This window comes from Colius striatus, chromosome W (genome assembly GCF_028858725.1).
Source record: "Colius striatus isolate bColStr4 chromosome W, bColStr4.1.hap1, whole genome shotgun sequence".
NCBI lineage: Eukaryota > Metazoa > Chordata > Aves > Coliiformes > Coliidae > Colius > Colius striatus.
Window position 1 is genome coordinate 8,607,004 of NC_084789.1, and position 18,019 is coordinate 8,625,022.

The window sequence follows — 18,019 nt, forward strand, 5'->3', positions numbered from 1 at the left end:
CATGTAAAGAGGAAAAAAAAAAAATCTATTTTTCCTTGTGGAGTTTGGCACAAATGTTAAAAGCAACATCACTCCTCTCACACAAGATTGCAGAGACCTAACAGTAAAGCTTTATGTGATGGTCCCCACGTTGCTCGCAAAACCATGCATCCACTATCTTTAGTCCAACACTCACAAAGGTCTCTGTGCCCACCTGTGTCCAGTCTGACCTTGCTTCATTTGCAAGATGGTGAGTCAAAACACCAGAGACACATCTCTGACACCATCCTGCATTCGTGCCCATAAGAACTGAGCCAGAAATTAAAGCACTTCTCCCACTGCCTATTCTGCAAATTTATTTTCCAAATAGTTTGTTAGGCATGAAGGCATCATTAAAATGACCTGGTCTAGGCTGTCAGCAGAAGAAAAAACTACTAGAGTGTGGCTGAAGTGGCACTACTTTGAGTAAAGCCAACTGTTTTGCCTATGCAAACTGGGATTAAAAAAGAAAATGAAATTAATAAATGAACTAAATACATGAGAAGTTCCCAGCTAGAACACATTTAAGACCCATTTACAGGGCATAAATCAGCCCCAGGCGTTGGAAAGAAACTTCTATCATTAAGCAGCACGTTTCTCCTGCCTGGTGACCCCTTGTCGTGGTTTGGCCCAGCTAGCTACTTCCTTTCAATGGCTTGGGGGGGTGGGGAATGGGGGATGTGGTCAGTCTCTCACAGATGGGCTCTGCCTCTTCTCTCTTCTCAGATGAGGACGACTCCTCATGTTCTTCCCCTGCTCCAACACGGGGTCCCTCCCACGGGACAAAGCTCTCAATGAATATCTCTGGTGTGGGTTCTTCCCCACAGTTGCAGTTTCTGCAGATATAGGGTCCCTCCCTCAGGACACAGCCTCTTCTGGGCATAATTTTAATGAGCTTCTTTGGCGTGGGTTCCTCCCCACAGTTACAGCCTCTGTGAATATTGTGTCCCTTCCACGGGACACGGCCTTCTCCGGCCATAGTTACTGCCTCTGGTTCGGGGTCTTCTTTAGCAAAATAAGTCTCTGCCCTTGATGCGGGGTCTTTAGCAAAATGCAAACAAATATCTGCTTCACCTGTCCTCTCCACAGGATGCAGGGAAGTCTCTGCTCCAGCACATCTCCTCCTCTGTTCCCTCACTGACCTTGGAGTCCGCATAGTTGCTTCTCTCTCTCTCCCCACTCCTTGCACCACCACCAGCCGGAAAAGAAGGGACAGAAGGAGGAAGAAACAGGAAGCCAGCAAACTGGCATCCCAGATGTCTTTCTGGAGCACAGTCAGGACACATCAGCAGCAACACAAAGACACAGCAGAGCCCTCATTCTGCTGCTGCTCAGGCTAACCACCAGCAAACCATGCACAAAGCCTCCATTACTCTCTGCCTGGGAAGATTTAGATCCCAAATTAAGTCAGGCAAATCGAAGTTTTAATCTCCGCAATGAAAAGTAAATAAAATCAGTGCTGAAAACAACATTCCCTATTGAGAGTGACCAAGTAGCAAAGGGGGAAGAAACCAGATGCCAGTGACCACATAGCTGTGCTTCAGCGGCACTCAGCCTTGTGTAATCTGTGCCAGACAACATTAGCATTGCCACAAAAGAGCACAAAAACTCAGCCCCACAACCCTTCTGGTGCCAGGAGATGAGTGCTCCCACAATGCCCATCCAAGGAAAATAGGTCAGCAGCTCCACCCCAGCAACACACAGAGCTACAACTACAGCCCAAGGATCAATGAGACACAATCTGATAGCCCCTGCTCTGAACAGCTGGGGGACTACCTCTGCTGACAGAGGAAGAAGTAGAGTCTCAATCTGTAGTGATTCAAACTTCACAACTCCAGGGATCACAAGTCTTGGAACCGATGGCTCGAATTACATATGCGCAAATCCCAAAATAAACCAGGCGTTGGCAGATCCACTGCTTGTGGTTGGGTGCAGGGGTTATGAGCCACGCATTGGTAAGAAAACAGAGGAATGAGAAGTTTCAGCAGAAACTCAGTGCAATGCTTTTAGAGAAATTGTCTGGATTTGCACACTCTGGTACTCATCACTAAGTCCAACCAAGCAGCTCCATCTTTCACACCAGCTACAAAATGTCCAAGCAACCACTCAGCTAATTTCCAGACACTACCAGTGTAAAGCCTCTTGGCTGCTGTGTCTTGTGCAGATGCTGCAGTGTCTTCCTCCTCCATTATTTAATCAGTAAGGGCAGTAAGCATCCACTCTTGTTACTTGAAAATAAAAATTCAACAAACATTAGCTATCTTAAGTGTTACCTCTGAAACATAATCAAACAAAAAGGGATTTTTTTCAAAAAGCATCATTCCATTTGAATTACTTAATTAAAACGAAGTGACAGCCCCGTGAAATAACCTCAGCCTGAAAAGCTGTTTTTAATTCATAAGCAATTTCCTTTTCATCACCTTTGTGCACTTCTACAAGTACTGTTTTTTTTTGAGAAGCTTATAGAGGATGGTGATCAATGGCACAGAATCATGTTGAAGGCATGTGGCCAGTGGAGTTCCACAGGGATCAGTTCTGGGGCCAGCCTTGTTCAAAATCTTCATCAATAACATGGATGAGGGGACAGAGTGTACCCTCAGCAAGTTCACTGATGACACCAAACTGGGAGGACTGGCTGATTCCCCAGAAGGCTGTGCTGCCATTCAGCGGGATCTCAACCGGCTTGAGAGTTGGGCAGAGAGGAACCTCACGAGGTTCAACAAGGACAAGTGCAGAGTCCTGCATCTGGGGAAGAACAACCCCATGCACCAGTACAGACTGGGGGTTGACCTGCTGGAGAGCAGCTCTGCAAAGAGATAACTGGGAGTCCTGGTTGATAATAAACTAAACATGAGCCAGCAACGTGCTCTCATGGGCAAGAAGGCCAATGGCATTCTGGGATGCATCAAGAAGAGTGTGGGCAGCAGATCAAGGGAGGTTTTACTCCACTTTTGCACTGCCCTGGTGAGGCCTCATCTGGAGTCCCGTGTTCAGTTCTGGGCTCCCCAGCTCAAGAGGGACAGAGAACTGCTGGAGAGAGGCCAGCGCAGAGCCACCAAGATGATCAGGGGACTGGAACATCTTCCTTATGAGGAAAGGCTGTAGGAACTGGGGCTGTTGAGTTTGGAGGAGACTGAGGGGGAATCTCATTAATATTTACAATAGCTAAATGGTGGGTGTTAGGAGGTTGGGGCATCCCTTCTTTCTATGGTATCTAGCAACAGGACAAGGGGTAATGGGATGAAGTTGGAACACAAAAAGATCCATTTAAACATAAGAAAAAACTATTTCACTGTGAGGGTGATGGAGCAGTGGCACAGGCTGCCCAGGGAGGGTGTGGAGTCTCCTTCCTTGGAGGTCTTCAAGACCCACCTGGACATGTTCCTATGCGACCTGATCTAGGTGGACCTGCTTCTGCAGGGGGGTTGCATTAGATGATCTCTAAAGGTCCCTTCCAACCCCTACCATTCTATGATTCTAGGAATGAATATGGACCGTGATCTCATCAATCACTGGCACTGCCTATATGCAGCGAGCTGAGATATTACATGGAGTTTGAAACTAGTCAAGAGGCTAGTGTCGTGGTTTTGCCCAGCCAGCAATGAAGCACTACTCAGTACCCCCATTCACCCCTACCCTCCTTAGGATGGCAGAGACACCAGCAAAATGGGAGGAAAAAATATAACCAAGGTTATGCCCAGACAAGGGCAGGGAGGGCTCGCTGCCAATTACGGTTCCAGGCAAAACAGACTCCAGTACTTGACTGAAAGAGAAAAGTAGGGAAGTTTATTCTGCTGCCTACAAGAAACAGAACAGAACAAAAAGCAAAGAAGGGAGTAGGATGATTGAGAAAATTACAGCCAGCACTTTAAGATCTCCCTCCCCCATCCCTCCTTTCTTCCCCGGCCCAGCTCACTGCTCCCAATATCTCTACCTCCTCCCCCCTCAACGGCTCAGGGGGGCAGGGAATGGGGAATGTGGTCAGTCTCTCACAGGTGGGCTCTGCCACTTCTTTCTTCTCAGATGAGGACGACTCCTCATGTTCTTCCCCTGCTCCAACACAGGGTCCCTCCCCCGGAACACAGTCCTTAACGAACTTATCTGGTATGAGTTGTTCCCAACAGCTGCGGCTTCTGCCAATACAGGGTCCCTCACACGGGGGACAGTCCTTAATGAATATCTTTAGTGTAGGTTCTTCCCCACAGTTACAGCTTCTGTGAATATTGGGTCCCTCCCACAGGACACAGCCTCCTCCAGCCATAGTCACTGCCCCTGGCACAGGGCCTTTAATGAAGAGAATCACTGCCCCTGCTGCGGGGTCTTTAGCAAAATTAGTCTCTATTGCTGATGCAGGGTCTTTAACGAAATGCAAACAAATCTCTACTTCACCAGTCCTCTCCGTAGAATGCAGGGGAGTCTCTGCTCTAGCACACCTCCTCCTCTCTTTCCTCACTGACCTTGGAGTCCACATGGTCGCTTCTCTCTCTCTTCCCACTCCTTGCACCACCACCAGCCGGAAAAGAAGAGGGGACAGAAGAAGGAAGAACCTTCCTCTTTCAGCTTCTTAACAAGTGATTGTGGAGGTGCCCAATTGTCTCAGCCCCAGAAGTGGGTCTGGCTCAGAGCTGGGGAGAGATTCGAGCAACTATTTACAGGAGCCATCTTTAGAGCTCCTTCCCCCTTACCAGAAACAGCTGTCATGTCAAACCATGAAAGCTAGAAAAACTTCTTTCAAGTTCAAAGACAGAAAAACACCTCTTAGAATAGGAGGGTGTTGCAAAAGAAATGGTCTCAAAAATGTGTCTGTCTTTTTTTCCCCACATTTTTTTCCATGGTAAAGTTTAAACAACTCCTTGGGGGCCTGGAACTTTGGACATCTTTCTCCAGGGGTAAGACACCTTCAATGCAGATGTTCACAAGAGAAAAGCTTTGAGGCACACTGGCGTCATGCATACCCATTGGGGACCCAAAGGTTACTGACACCAGGAAATAAAGAATTCCCACACCAGCCAATGACATATTAAGAAGTCTGGAAAGGAGATGGGCAGAAGTGAGGGTGGTAACAGGGCAAGGAAAGCCCAAGGAATGAGACACCACAATTCTGCACAAACAGCATCAAAAGGGAATAGATAAGTTGGGTTCAAAGGCACCAGAGCTCAGGCAGTCATCATTAAGGAGCCCTTACAAATCAAAGTTCTCCACAGCTAAGAGCCTGGCAAGCTAACTGCTGGAGGTCTCCAGGGCATGCTTGTGGCTAGAGAAAAGCCAAAGGATTATCGCATGCTGACAAGTTCCTCAGTGTTGCTGAGAATTAAACTAACAGAATTTGTCATCCCAAATCAGCTTAGGCCCAGTTCAGCAGCTGCCTCCAAGCAGGGTGGCAATTAGGAGACCAGATTATCCAGACACAACTCCAGTCAACAGCCTGAGCTGCAAGAGCAGCTGGACTCAGGAGGTGGGAAATGGTTTTACCTGAGTGTCTCTCCTCTGTCAAAAAAAAAAGGCACCATAAATATGGCCTCTTCCAAGAGCAGGAATGTGCTGGGAGTCACCTGAGGGAATATACACAAGCAGTTTGCAATGTAGGAATATTAACCCTAAATCTTGAATCAATTGCTATTGACAGAAGCATAAGGTGGTTTGCCGAAGACCTATCATTATTCCCATCTTCCCTGCAAGGGAAACAGAAGGGAAAAGGCTCATCAAAGAGCAGGCTGGAGCCAAAATACAGTGCAAGCCAGACACCACAACCTGTGTACTCCCAGCTGTATAGCTCTCCTTCAGGTAGGGCTCTCTGGAGCAGTACTTGAGTAGAGAAACCAGAGGAAGCTCCTGAGGGACACTACAGGGATATAAGGGCAGCAAAGCTCCAACTTCACCTCACCTGATACCTGAGCACCTCGATATCAACCCACAGCATCTACTGCTGCTATTAGTCTCTTCCTTCCTTGATCTTTTACCACTTCTTACTTTCTTTTTCACTTTTTGATTGGCTTGTCTGACCAAGTCAAAATCAACCTTTTGCAACACCACTACAGCAGCTTCCCCTGCCTCCGGCTTTCTCTGTGCACTGCCAGGAGGGTGTTTAAGGCTGATCATGGCCCAAGGAGGTGTCAGCACTTCAGATCACCCTTCTCATTCCATATTATGATGTAAAGATCGGGCTTTCTGCAAGTCAACTAACTTTAGCTAGATTAAAGCTCTGATCAGAGGAGTTTACATGGCAGAAAAAAAAAGGAAGCAACAGTAGTTTTAAAGTTTGCACTATCTGTTCAGCAGGTTCTTTGTGAATAAAAGTAAGAGAAGTCTCTATTGCAGGGATATGCTAGGCTACCTTCAGATTTCTTCCCAACCCCCTGCTAGAGTATATTGCAGTCATTCATTTCACAGAGCCATGAGATAGCCCCTGGTGTGGAAGATGCCAATGTTGTTTTTGCAAAATGCAGTTATGGGGTGACATATAGTTGCCAGTATATGGCTATATCTATGACACATAGTTGTGTTTGAAGCTGTGTTGATGTAGCTGTGGGGCGAGATATAGCTGTGTCTAAAGGATGTAACTATTTTTGTAAGATATAGATTGTTTGCATAAAATATAGCTGTTTCCGCAGTGAAAAGCAGGTGAGACAGAAACTAAGATAAAATCATAGAATGGAAGGGGTTGGAAGGGACCTTTAGAGATTATCCAGTCCAACTCCACTGCAGATACAGGTCCACCTACATCGGGTCACACAGGAACGTGTCCAGGTGGGTCTTGAAGACCTCCAAGGAAGGAGACTCCACACCCTCCCTGGGCAGCCTGTGTCACTGCTCCATCACCTGAACAGTGAAATAGTTTTTTCTTATGTTTAAGTGGAACTTTTTGTGTTCCAGCTTCATCCCATTACCCCTTCTCCTGTTGCTAGATACAATAGAAAAAAAAGTGATGCCCCAACCTCCTGACACCCACCATTTAGATATTTGTAAATATTAATGAGATCCCGCCTCAATCTCCTCTTCTCCAGACTAAACAGCACCAGTTCCCACAGTCTTTCCTGGTATGAAAGATGTTCTATTCCCCTGATCATCTTGGTGGCCCTACTCTGGACTCTCTCCAGCAGTTCTCTGTCCCTCTTGAGCTGGGGAGCCCAGAACTGGACATAGGGCTTCAGATGAGGCCTCACCAGATATGGCACAATAAAGGGGGAGAAGAACCTCTCTCGACCTGCTGTCCACATTCTTCTTGATGCATCCCAGAATGCCATTGGCCTTCTTGGCCATGAGGGAACATTGCTGGCTCATATTTAGTTTATTATCAACCAGGACTCCCAGGTCTCTCTCTGCAGAGCTGCTCTTCAGCAGGTCAACCCCCAAGTCTGTCCAGGTGCGTGGGGTTGCTCCTTCCCAGATGCAGGACTCTGCACTTGTCCTTGTTGAACCTCATGAGGTTCCTCTCTGCCCAACTCTCAAGCCAGTCAAGATCCCGCTGAATGGCAGCACAGCCTCTGATGAATCAGCCAGTCCTCCCAGTTTCGTGCCATCAGGGAACTTGCTGAGTACGCTCTGTCCCCTCATGCAGGTTGTTGATGAAGATATTGAATAAGACTGGTCCCAGAACCCATCCCTGTGGAACTCCACTGGCCACAGGCCTCCAACTCGATTCTGTGCCATTGATCACCAGCCTCTGGGCTCTGTCATTCAGTCAGCTCTTGATCCACCTCACTGTCCACTCATCCAAGCCATACTGGTTGAGCTTTCTGATGAGGATGTTCTGGGAGAAAGTGTCAAAGGCCTCACTGAAGTCAAGGTAAATGACATCTGCTGCTCTCCCCTCATCTAGCCAGCCAGTTATGCCCTCATAGAAGGCTATCAGCTTGGTCAAACAGTATTTCCCCTTGGTGAAACCATGTTGACTCCCCCGATAATCATCTTTTCCTTCATATGTTCAGTGATAACATTCAGGATTCATTGTTCATCACCTTTCCAGGGATGGAGATGGGGCTGACTGGCCTGTAGTTTCCTGGGTCATCCTTTCTGCCCTTTTTGAAGACTGGAGTAACATTGGCCTTTCTATAGTCCTCAGGCATCTTGCCTGTCCTCCATGATTGTTCAAAAATGATGGAGAGAGGCTTAGCAATCACATCAGCCAGCTCTCTCAGATGCATCCCATCAGGACCCATTGACTTATGAGCCTTAAGCTTGGCCAACAAGTCTTTAACTTCTTCCTCTTCCACCCAGGGCAAGTCCTCTGCTGTCCTGGCCATCCTGTTATCCTTGCTGGACTGGGATTCCCGAGGGATGGCCTTGGCCGTAAAGACTGAAGCAAAGGCAGCATTCAGTACTTCAGTCTTCTCTGCATCTTCGGTCACCAGGGCCCCATCTGTGTTCAGCAGTGGGCCCACATTCCCCCTCACCATCCTTCTGCTGCTGATGTACTTGAAAAATACCTTATTACTGTCCTTAAGTTCCCTGGCTAAATTTGATTCTAGAAGTGCTCTAGCCTTCCTAGTTGCATCCCTGCATGCCCTGGCAATGTTCCTATACCCTTCTGACGAAGCCAGTCCATTTCCACATCTCAGTGTCGTAGTTTGGCCCAGCTAGCACAGCAGCACCATGACAGTCTCTCGCTCGGTGCCTCCATTCACCCCCACCCTCCTAAGGATGGCAGAGGCCCTGGCAAAATGGGAGGAAAAAGGTTGTTGTGGATTGAGACAAGAGCAGGGAGAGTTTGCTGCCAATTACAGTTCTGGGCAAAACAGACTCCAGTACCCAACTAAGAGAGGAAAGTAGGAAAGTTTACTCTACAAGAAACAAAATAAAAGCAAAAATGGAGCAGGATGATGAGAAAAATTATAACCATCACTTTAAGATGTCCCTCCCCCATCCCTCCTTTCTTCAGCTCACTGCTCCCCATATCTCTACCTCCCTCCCCCTCAACAGCTCAAGGGGGCAGGGAATGGTGAATGGGGTCAGTCTCTCACAGATGGGCTCTGCCCCTTCTCTCTCAGATGAGGAACGACTCCTGGCATTCTTCCCCTACTCCAACACAGGGTTCCTCCCCCAGGACACAGTCCTTAATGAACTTCTCTGGTGTGGGTTGTTCCCAGCAGCTGCGGCTTCTGCCGAAACAGGGTCCCTCACACGGGACGCAGTCCTTGGTGAATATCTCTGGCGTGGATTCTTTGCCATAGTTGCAGTTTCTGCAGTTACAGGGTCCCTCTCTTAGGATAAGGCCTCTTCTGGGCATAAGTTTAATGAGCTGCTTTGTCGTGGGTTCCTCCCCACAGTTACAGCTGTGGATATTGGGTCCCTTCCTCGGGACACGGCCTGCTCCAGCCATAGTGATAAAGGGTCCCTCCTTCGGGACAAGGCCTCTTCTGGACAAAGTTTTAAAGAAGAAAATCACTGCCCCTGGCTCGGGGTCTGCAGTGAAGTGATTGAGTCCCTCCCATGGGACAAGGCGTCTTCCGGCCATAGTCACTCTCCCTGGCTTGGGGCCTTTAATGAAGTGAAATCTCTGCCCCGGTCCAGGGCCAGTTGTAGCAAAATGAGTCTCTGCCCCTGATATGGGCTCATTATCAAAATGAGTCTCTACTGCTGATGTGGGGTCTTTAAAGAAATGAAAACAAATCTCAGCTTCACCAGTTCTCTCTGTAGAATGCAGGGGAGTCTCTGCTCCAGCACACCTCCTCCTCTCTTTCATCACTGACCTTGGAGTCCGCATGGTTGTTTCTCTCACTGTTCCTACTCCTTGCACCACCACCAGCCAGAAGAAAGGACAGAAGAAGGAAGAAACAGGACAAAGAAGGAGGAAGCAGCCTCCTCTTCCAGCTTCTTCTTAAAAAGTGATTGTGGAGGCATCTAATTGGCTCAGTCCCAGAAGTGGGTCTGGCTCAGAGCTGGGGAGAGATTTGAGCAACTTCATACAGGAGCCATCTTTATAGCCCCTTCCTCCTTACCAGAAAAGGCTGTCATGTCAAACCTTAAAGACCTCTTTATTAAGTTTGCTAGCCTACTCCCAAATATTGCAATGCCCTTATGGGAGAGATGAATCCCATCCTGTCCTATCAAGCTATAGTCCCCAAGGAAGGATCCATTGTCAAAGAACCCAAACCTTCCCACCGGCCCCAGCCTCTCAGCCAGGAGTTCACTTGGCTGATTTTTCCATTGCAGACTCCCCCTTTATCTCTAGTGAACAGGATGGACGAGAAAATAACCTGAGCCCCTCTATCTTTTACCTGCTCCCCCAAGGTTTTAAAATCCGCCTGGAGATGTCACGCCTCATGACATCATTCATACCTACATGGAACACAAGTAAGGGGTAGTAGCCCGCATCCGTGACGAATCATGGCACTCTCTCAGCCACATTGCTGACCTTGACTCCTGGCAGGCAGCACACCTCTCGTGACTCCCTATCTACTCCACAGATGGGTCTCTCAGTGCCCCTTAGCAGCAAGTCACCCACAACAAGCACACATCACTTCTTTCTATGGTGTCCATTACCTGTTGCAGGTGGAGCACCTGATGGGTTGTTTGGTGGGTTGTTTGATGGGCTCACTGCTTTTGGAGTTTGCTCGTCGACGTCCCTTGTCACCAGTGTCTCATACTTAGTAGTAGTGGGCACTCTGGGAAGAGGGCTTTGAAGATGAGTCTTTGTCCTTTTTTTTTTTTTTGTTTCCAGGGTCCAAGGCTTGTTAAAATCACTGGAGGCTTGCACCTGATTGTGGAAGCCTCTGTCTTTCTCCACCTCTGCACCTCTAATACTACAGAGTCTATTCACAGTTTCCTGCAGCTCTTTCACCAGGCACTGCAGTTCCTGAACTTGGACACCTATGACACATGGTTGCCTCTGAAGCATAGGTCCCTAAGCATCCTAAACATCCCCTGCACTCCACCTGGACTGAAGCGTCTCTACTAACTGATGCATCCACCCAGACAGAGCCGACCTTCACCTGGGTTTTTTCCACCTGAGCCTTGGCTTTAGCCCTCAGGCAAGTGCTCACCATCTTGCTAGGTTGAGGCTGGGGCACTTCTCTAACTTCTGTATCTCTATGTGGGCCATGGGGTTGTTCCCTGCCCATCCTCCTGCTCATCCTGCCTGCGCAAACTGCCACGCCACACCTGGGTGCCACGTCACTCCCTGTCTGTCGGCCATTCTCCGCGCTCCCTAGGGGACAATTAAATCCCCCACGGTTGCTGCGGCTCCACCTCCCAGCAAGACTGTCCCCCTCACGAGAGCTGTCAGCTCTCCTCGCTTTTCCTTGCACTCCCTGTGCTCCAGGAACCCCTGGATTACCTCAATTGGCCTCACAGCCGTGAATAAACGAGCCTTGCCTCTGCCGTGTGTCCTGTCGATCATTGATACCCAAAACTGGGCACCAAATAAGCTTTGGCCCTATAGTGTCCAGTTCCAGCATCCCAAAGATGACTGACAGCACTACAATGCAGCAGGATGCCTTATCAGGGCAGTCTATAAATACAAGGCAAAAAGAGAGTCATGCACTTCTGTCACACTGGTTTCTTACCCTAGAAAGAATCAAGCATGAGTCTAAAGCATGCTAAAGCATCTTTCAGGGCTTTAGCAGGACTTGTTCTCACCTCAGCAGTCACTATGCAACAAAGACAGAGCTCAGAGAAAGCAATTTAAGCTTCTGTCTAGCTTTTATACATTATTTTGGCATCTCATGACTAAGAGACACTTCAGATGAGGTCAAAAGAGTGTTTCCTGAATCTTTTTTTTAAGACCAAAAGAAACAAATAATAAGAGATTCATCAAGCATTTCTGATACACTTAAATTTCCCTTGTCATGCTATTGCATAAAAGCAGAGAAACACTGATCCCGCAAAAATGTTCACAACGGTATTTATTAAAAACTAAAAGCAGCATTGTTTTATTAAATAGGGCAGGCAAGGGCAGGCAAGGGCAGGCAAGGGCAGGCAAGGGCAGGCAAGGGCAGGCAAGGGCAGGCAAGGGCAGGCAAGGGCAGGCAAGGGCAGGCAAGGGCAGGCAAGGGCAGGCAAGGGCAGGCAAGGGCAAAAAAAAAGGAAAAAAAAACCAGAATCCACGTGCATTTCATCCCCTGCAGGAATTAGCTGGAAGTCCAGCCAGTGGCCATCTTGCTTTCCACAGGGACAAAGACTTGAAACTGTCCTAATTTAAGGATGCCTAAGTCTAGGACATCAGCTTCGATCTTCCCCAGTATATTTGTTAAAAATGAGGTGCAATCACTTCTTGCTTAAAATAATACTGCTCCTAGTCTCTAGGTTATAAGGGATCCCAAACTGGGAGGACTGGCTGATTCACCTGTGTGGCAAAGCCACACAGCCAAGCACAGTCCAGGAGGTTTCTACAGATTGTTGATGACAACTTCCTCTCCCAGGTGATTGAAGAACCAATGAGGAGGGGTGTGCTGCTGGACCTGGTGCTGACAAATAAGGAGGGCCTGGTTGAGGACATGAAGGCTGGAGGCAACCTCGACTGCATTGACCATGAGATGGTAGAGTTCAAGATCCTGTGTGGAAGAGGCAGAACACAAAGCAGGACCGTGACCCTGGATTTCAGGAGAGCCGACTTTGGCCTCTTCAAAGATCTACTTGGATGGATCTCATGGGATAAGATCCTCGAAGGTAGAAGTGCCCAAGAGAGCTGGTCAATATTCAAGCACCACTTGGATCAGTGTGTCCCAACACGTAGAAAAGCAGGAAAAGGAGGCAGGAGGCCTCCATGGATGAGCAAGGATCTGCTGGGACAACTCAGGCAGAAAGCAGCCATCTATGAGAGGTGGAAACAGGGGGTGACTTCTTGGGAAGAGTATAGGAACATTGCCAGGGCATGCAGGGGTACATGGAAGACTAAAGCCCTTCTAGAATAAAATCTAGTTAAGGAAAGTTAAGGAGAGTAATAAGGCATTTTTCAGGTACATTGGCAGTAAAAGGAAGATGAGGGGGAATGTGGGCCCACTGCTAAGCACAGAGGGTGCCCTGATGACATAGGATGCAGAGAAGGCTGAAGTACTGAATGCCTTCTTTGCTTTAGTCTTTACGGCCAAGGTCGACCCTTGGGAAGCCCAGTCCAGCAAGGATAGTAGGATGGCCTGGACAGCAGAGGATTTGCCCTGGGTGGAAGAGGAAGAGATTAAAGACCTGTTGGGCAAGCTGGACACCCATAAATCTATGGGACTTGACAGGACACACTTACAAATGCTGAGGGAACTGGCTGATATGGTTGCCAAGCCACTCTCCCATTATTTTCAAACAATCATGGAGGACAGGCGAGGTGCCTGAGGACTGGCGAAAGGCCAATGTCACCCCAGTCTTCAAAAAGGGCAGGAAGGACGACCCAGGAAACTACAGGCCAGTCAGTCTCACCTCCATCCCTGGAAAAGTGATGGAACAACTCATCCTGGATGTTGTCACTAAACATATGAAAGAAAAGGTGGTTTTCAGGAGGAGTCAACATAGATTCACCAAGGGGAAATCCTGTTTGACCAACCTGATAGCCTTCTATGAGGGCATAACCAGCTGGCTAGATGAGGGGAGAGCAGCAAATGACATCTACCTTGACTTCAGCAAGGCCTTTGACACTGTCTCCCATAACATCATCATCAGAAAGCTCAAGCAGTGTGGCTTGGATGAGTGGACAGTGAGGTAGATCAAGAGCTGGCTGAATGACAGAGCCCAGAGGGTCAGAATGGCACAGAATCGAGTTGGAGGCCTGTGGCCAGTGGAATTCCACAGGCATCGGTTCTGGGGCCAGTCTTGTTCAACATCTTCATCAACCACCTGGATGAGGAGACAGTGTACCCTCAGCAAGATCACTGATGACACCAAACTGGGAGGACTGGCTGATTCCCCAGAAGGCTGTGCTGCCATTCAGCGGGATCTCAACCGGCTTGAGAGTTGGGCAGAGAGGAACCTCACGAGGTTCAACAAGGACAAGTGCAGAGTCCTGCATCTGGGGAGGAACAACCCCATGCACCAGGACAGGCTGGGGGTGACCCGGTGGAGAGCACCTCTGCAGAGAGATAACTGGGAGTCCTGGTTGATAATAAACTAAACATGAGCCAGCAACATGCCCTTGTGGCCAAGAAGGTCAATGGCATTCTGGGGGACATCAAGAAGAGTGTGGGCAGCAGGTTGAGGGAGGTTCTGCTCCCCCTGTACTCTGCCCTGATGAGGTCTCATCTGGAGTGTTCAGTTCTGGGCTCCCCAGCTCAAGAGGGACAGAGAACTGCTGGAGACAGTCCAGCACAGAGCTACCAAGATGATCAGGGGACTAGAGCATCTCTCTGGTGAGGAAAGGCTGTAGGAAATGGGGCTGTTTAGTCTGGAGTTGAGGAGATTGAGGGGGGGATCTCATTAATATTTACAAATATCTAAAGGATGAGTGTCAGGAGGTTGGGACATCCCTTTTTTCTATGGTATCTAGCAACAGGACAAGGGATAATGGGATGAAGCTGGAACAGAAAAAGTTCCATTTAAACATAAAGAAAAAACTATTCCACTGTGAGGATGACAGAGCAGTGGCACAGGCTGCCCAGGGAGAGTGTGGAGTCTCCTTCCTTAGAGGTCTTCAAGACCCACCTGGACATGTTCCTATGTGACCTGATCTAGGTGATCGGAGTAGATGATCTGTAAAGGTCCATTCTAACACCTACCATGATTCTAAGGTGCAAATTTGCTCTACTCCCCACTACTACAGAGTAAGAACTGTTCAGCTAAACCCTAACAAACAACCAAGGGCAAGGTGGTACTCAAATACTTCCAAATCCCCTGGCTGGCAAAACCCTGGGGGGGGGGGGGGGGGGGAGGGAAAGACAACAATGCAACACAGATCAACAACAAGGATGTAATGAAGAACATAGTTTTTCAAAATTAACCTGAGGAGCATGAAAGTTAGAAGATTCAGACACCTACCTTGCTGGCATACTACAGCTGTTCCTGACTGGATATACTGGACTCAGTCTCAACATGGAAAGAGCAACTCTAGTGTCACATTTCCCTCATTTTTATTCCACAAGGACTGCTTTCCTACATAGAGGAGTAGATTTCCCCATGGCTTTCAGGAAAGAAATGAGAAAGTTGCAGCGCTCCTTGCTCAGGATAGATAAATGTTTACTTGAGCCAGCTGGGTCCTGCTGCAACTGCAGTTTATTAAGCACAGAGAGAATGGGACAGTTTGAACAAAATGCCTTGGGAAGACAGAGGCTGGAAGCAGAGGGCAGCAAGGCAACACGGAGGAACTGCTGCAGGGTAAGGAAGACTAAATTAGAAGCTTGACCCATAAATACTTAACACAGTACTTGAAATGGGTGAGTAACAAGGGAGGGAGAGACACATAATCCATACTCTTGCATTTGTCACCTGCAGGGACTAGATCCATCTCTTCTCTATAGGAGCTCCCCATAGAGCACAGAGAGGTCCCTTCACTTCTGTCCATCTCGGCCAATCCCATGTGACGAGGGATAAATGTCCATATCTGCAATGCCACCTGCCCCTTCCAGAGAGCTAACGGCCTTGCTCTCCCAGGCAAATACCATAGCATCTCGATGCCCCTCGTGCTTCTGTCTGATGGGACAAGTTCACTTGGAAGCTGCAAATCAGCAGTGAGCTGTTCAGAGCTGGTCTGAGCTAACGGCCCTCATTTAGAAAGAAAGATAGTCTTACTTTAAAGGCTTCTAACAGTCACAACCATACTTGACACTTACCCTCATTATAATAGGCAGAGGTGGTTTAGTTCAAATTTCTCAAGGGTCAGCTTCTGACTAGCTTGCTGTGCAAGAGGAAGGCAGATCCATAGCACTGGACACCTCCATGCACACACTAATGGCCTAATAGCCTTTTAACCAACACAGAGCTCACCAGGTGTTTCCTTTTAAGATCCGAATGTTCAAGACTGCTGTCCTAAGGGCCTCTCACACTGCAATCAAGCATTATAGGGGATGTAGACCCAAAGCAATCAACCTGTAGGACAGACATCACATTTTCCCAGGACTCAAGGGCTGAGTCTTAAAAAAAAAACCAAACTCTACCTGCATCTTAATTCTAAAGCCCTGATTACAAGCCTTCATTTCCAAGGGCATTCAGTAGCATGAGGTAACCTCTGTTGACACTGGGGGATGGCATAGGGAAATATGCCACAGCCATATACCTCCTTCCAAACATCATTATTCTATCTAGGGCAAAAATGAGAAAATGCTATACTTTTTTTGTCAGGTGTCAATTACCTGCCTGGAAAGCCTCTAGGTACTATAGGTGAGTCAGTCAGTACCTTGCTTTTCTCCTTAAGTTGCAGATCTTGGGGTAAAATCCAAACATTTTGCATATCAAGAGGGAACAAAGTGTAACTGGGTTTGACTATGTCTCATTTCTAGAGAAAATGAGATCTTAATTTTTCTTCTCTCAAGAGCAGCCTGGAAACACCCAACTGAGACCTGTCTTGATTGACCACCTTGAGAAAAAAAAAATTAACCGCACAAGAAAAACTATTAAACACCTCAAATTGGCAGCAAAGGCAAAAACCCTTTATCAGATATAAGAGGGCAGACATTGCTCAACAGCCCAAATTAAATTATTCTCAGTAGTGAATTCTGTTCCACTCATTCAGACACACATCAGGCATCTGCCCAGATCCACACAGAGCCGCTCAGGAATACACTGCATACAAATTGCTGAAGTAACAGCTTGGCTCATCTCAGCTGCTCATTCCAGCAAGCCCATTTCTAAGCAAGACCAGCTTCTTGCTGCAAATGGAGCTGCACCTTGCATGGTGGTACCACCAGCAAATGGAAGGAGAAACTCCCTTTAAAGTGATGGCAGCTGCCCTCTGAAAACAAACAACAGGACTGCATTTCTAAGTGTTAAAAAATAAGAAGAAATCATATTCCGTCATTGAATCCTCCCTTGTGCAAACAGAGATGCAGGCAGAAATCTCCATCCCTCATCTGAAGTGAGCTGTTTCTACTCTTTTATGGATTTAATTGCTCCAAGCCCGAGGGGCAGGTGTGCCACGCAGCACACCTGGAAACAGCTAGCAAGGAAAAAGTTCCTTTTTCACTCCTGTGAAGTTAAGACTTGAAACAAAGAAAAAAACCCACAACTAAACAAAATAAGGCAAGCCCCATAAAGAGGGCCAGCCCCACATCTAGCCTAGAGAAACTTTTAGGACCAGAATAAACAGGCAGCACAAAATGAGAATTTCAGCACAATCTGGGAAATATGAGAGGTGGGAGGCACACCCAGGTACCACCAACACCACCAGCTACATCATCCCAGCCCCAAACCTAAAAAACTCCGCACCAACATCCCCAGCCCAGCTGGAAAACATCCGAAGTTTAACAGCACGGACATCCACACTCTTAACGTTGTAATATTGGAATCTCTTGGGGAGACACCTGGAGGGTGCAACAAAGCAAGGCAACTGCTGTGCCATGACCTCAATAACACTTACCACCCTCAAATTTCAGGCTGAGTGCAGACAGCTCCGTTTTCTGAAACATATTTTCCTCACGATTTACACATTGATGATAAATTTACTTTTTTTCTTTTAATTACAGCTGCCCCCACTTTCCCCCTCCCCGAGTACGGCTGCAGAAGATGACCCGCCAGCACGGCCCCCGTGCTTACCTGCCGCATGGAACTGGGTGAAAAAGGGGTAGAAATAAAAAACCCCGCGTGTGTCCCCCACCGCGACCACCACGCCCCACACTTGCAGCCAGGTGGCAGCGCTACCGCAGAGGAACGCCTCTCACACTACTGCGGCCAGCCAGCCCGGCCCCCGGACACAGCGGCAACAGCGGTGACGCGTCCCTCCACGCCCAGTTTTGGTTTTTTTTTTATGAAAGAGCTAGTTTTGAGTTAGAATATTTTTTTTCCTCTCTCCCCCCGTTTTACATTTTCGGCGTGGGGACAACGAAACGCAGCGCCCCTAGACCGCGGAAGGGCTGTACCGGCCGCACAGCACACCCTCCCTCCCGCCGGCCGAAAACCGTGGCCCTACCTCCTACTGCAGAGAAGTCCGCAC

At 48.1% G+C, this 18,019-nt stretch overlaps 1 protein-coding gene across 21 annotated transcripts in view; it reads right to left on the minus strand.

Annotated features, from left to right (window-relative positions):
• Positions 1 to 17,791, minus strand: part of MAPT (microtubule associated protein tau) — a 59,063-nt gene extending 41,272 nt beyond the window's left edge. For 4 of the 21 annotated variants that reach the window (XR_009820680.1, XM_062016484.1, XM_062016501.1 and 1 more), the window contains exon 1: positions 17,623 to 17,787. The gene's annotated coding sequence lies outside the window, so the exon portion shown is untranslated. Of the gene's footprint in view, positions 1 to 17,622 lie in introns of all 21 variants that reach the window. The other 17 variants (XR_009820681.1, XM_062016487.1, XM_062016489.1 and 14 more) reach the window with 9 other exon arrangements.
• Between the last annotated feature and the right edge of the window lie 228 nt (positions 17,792 to 18,019).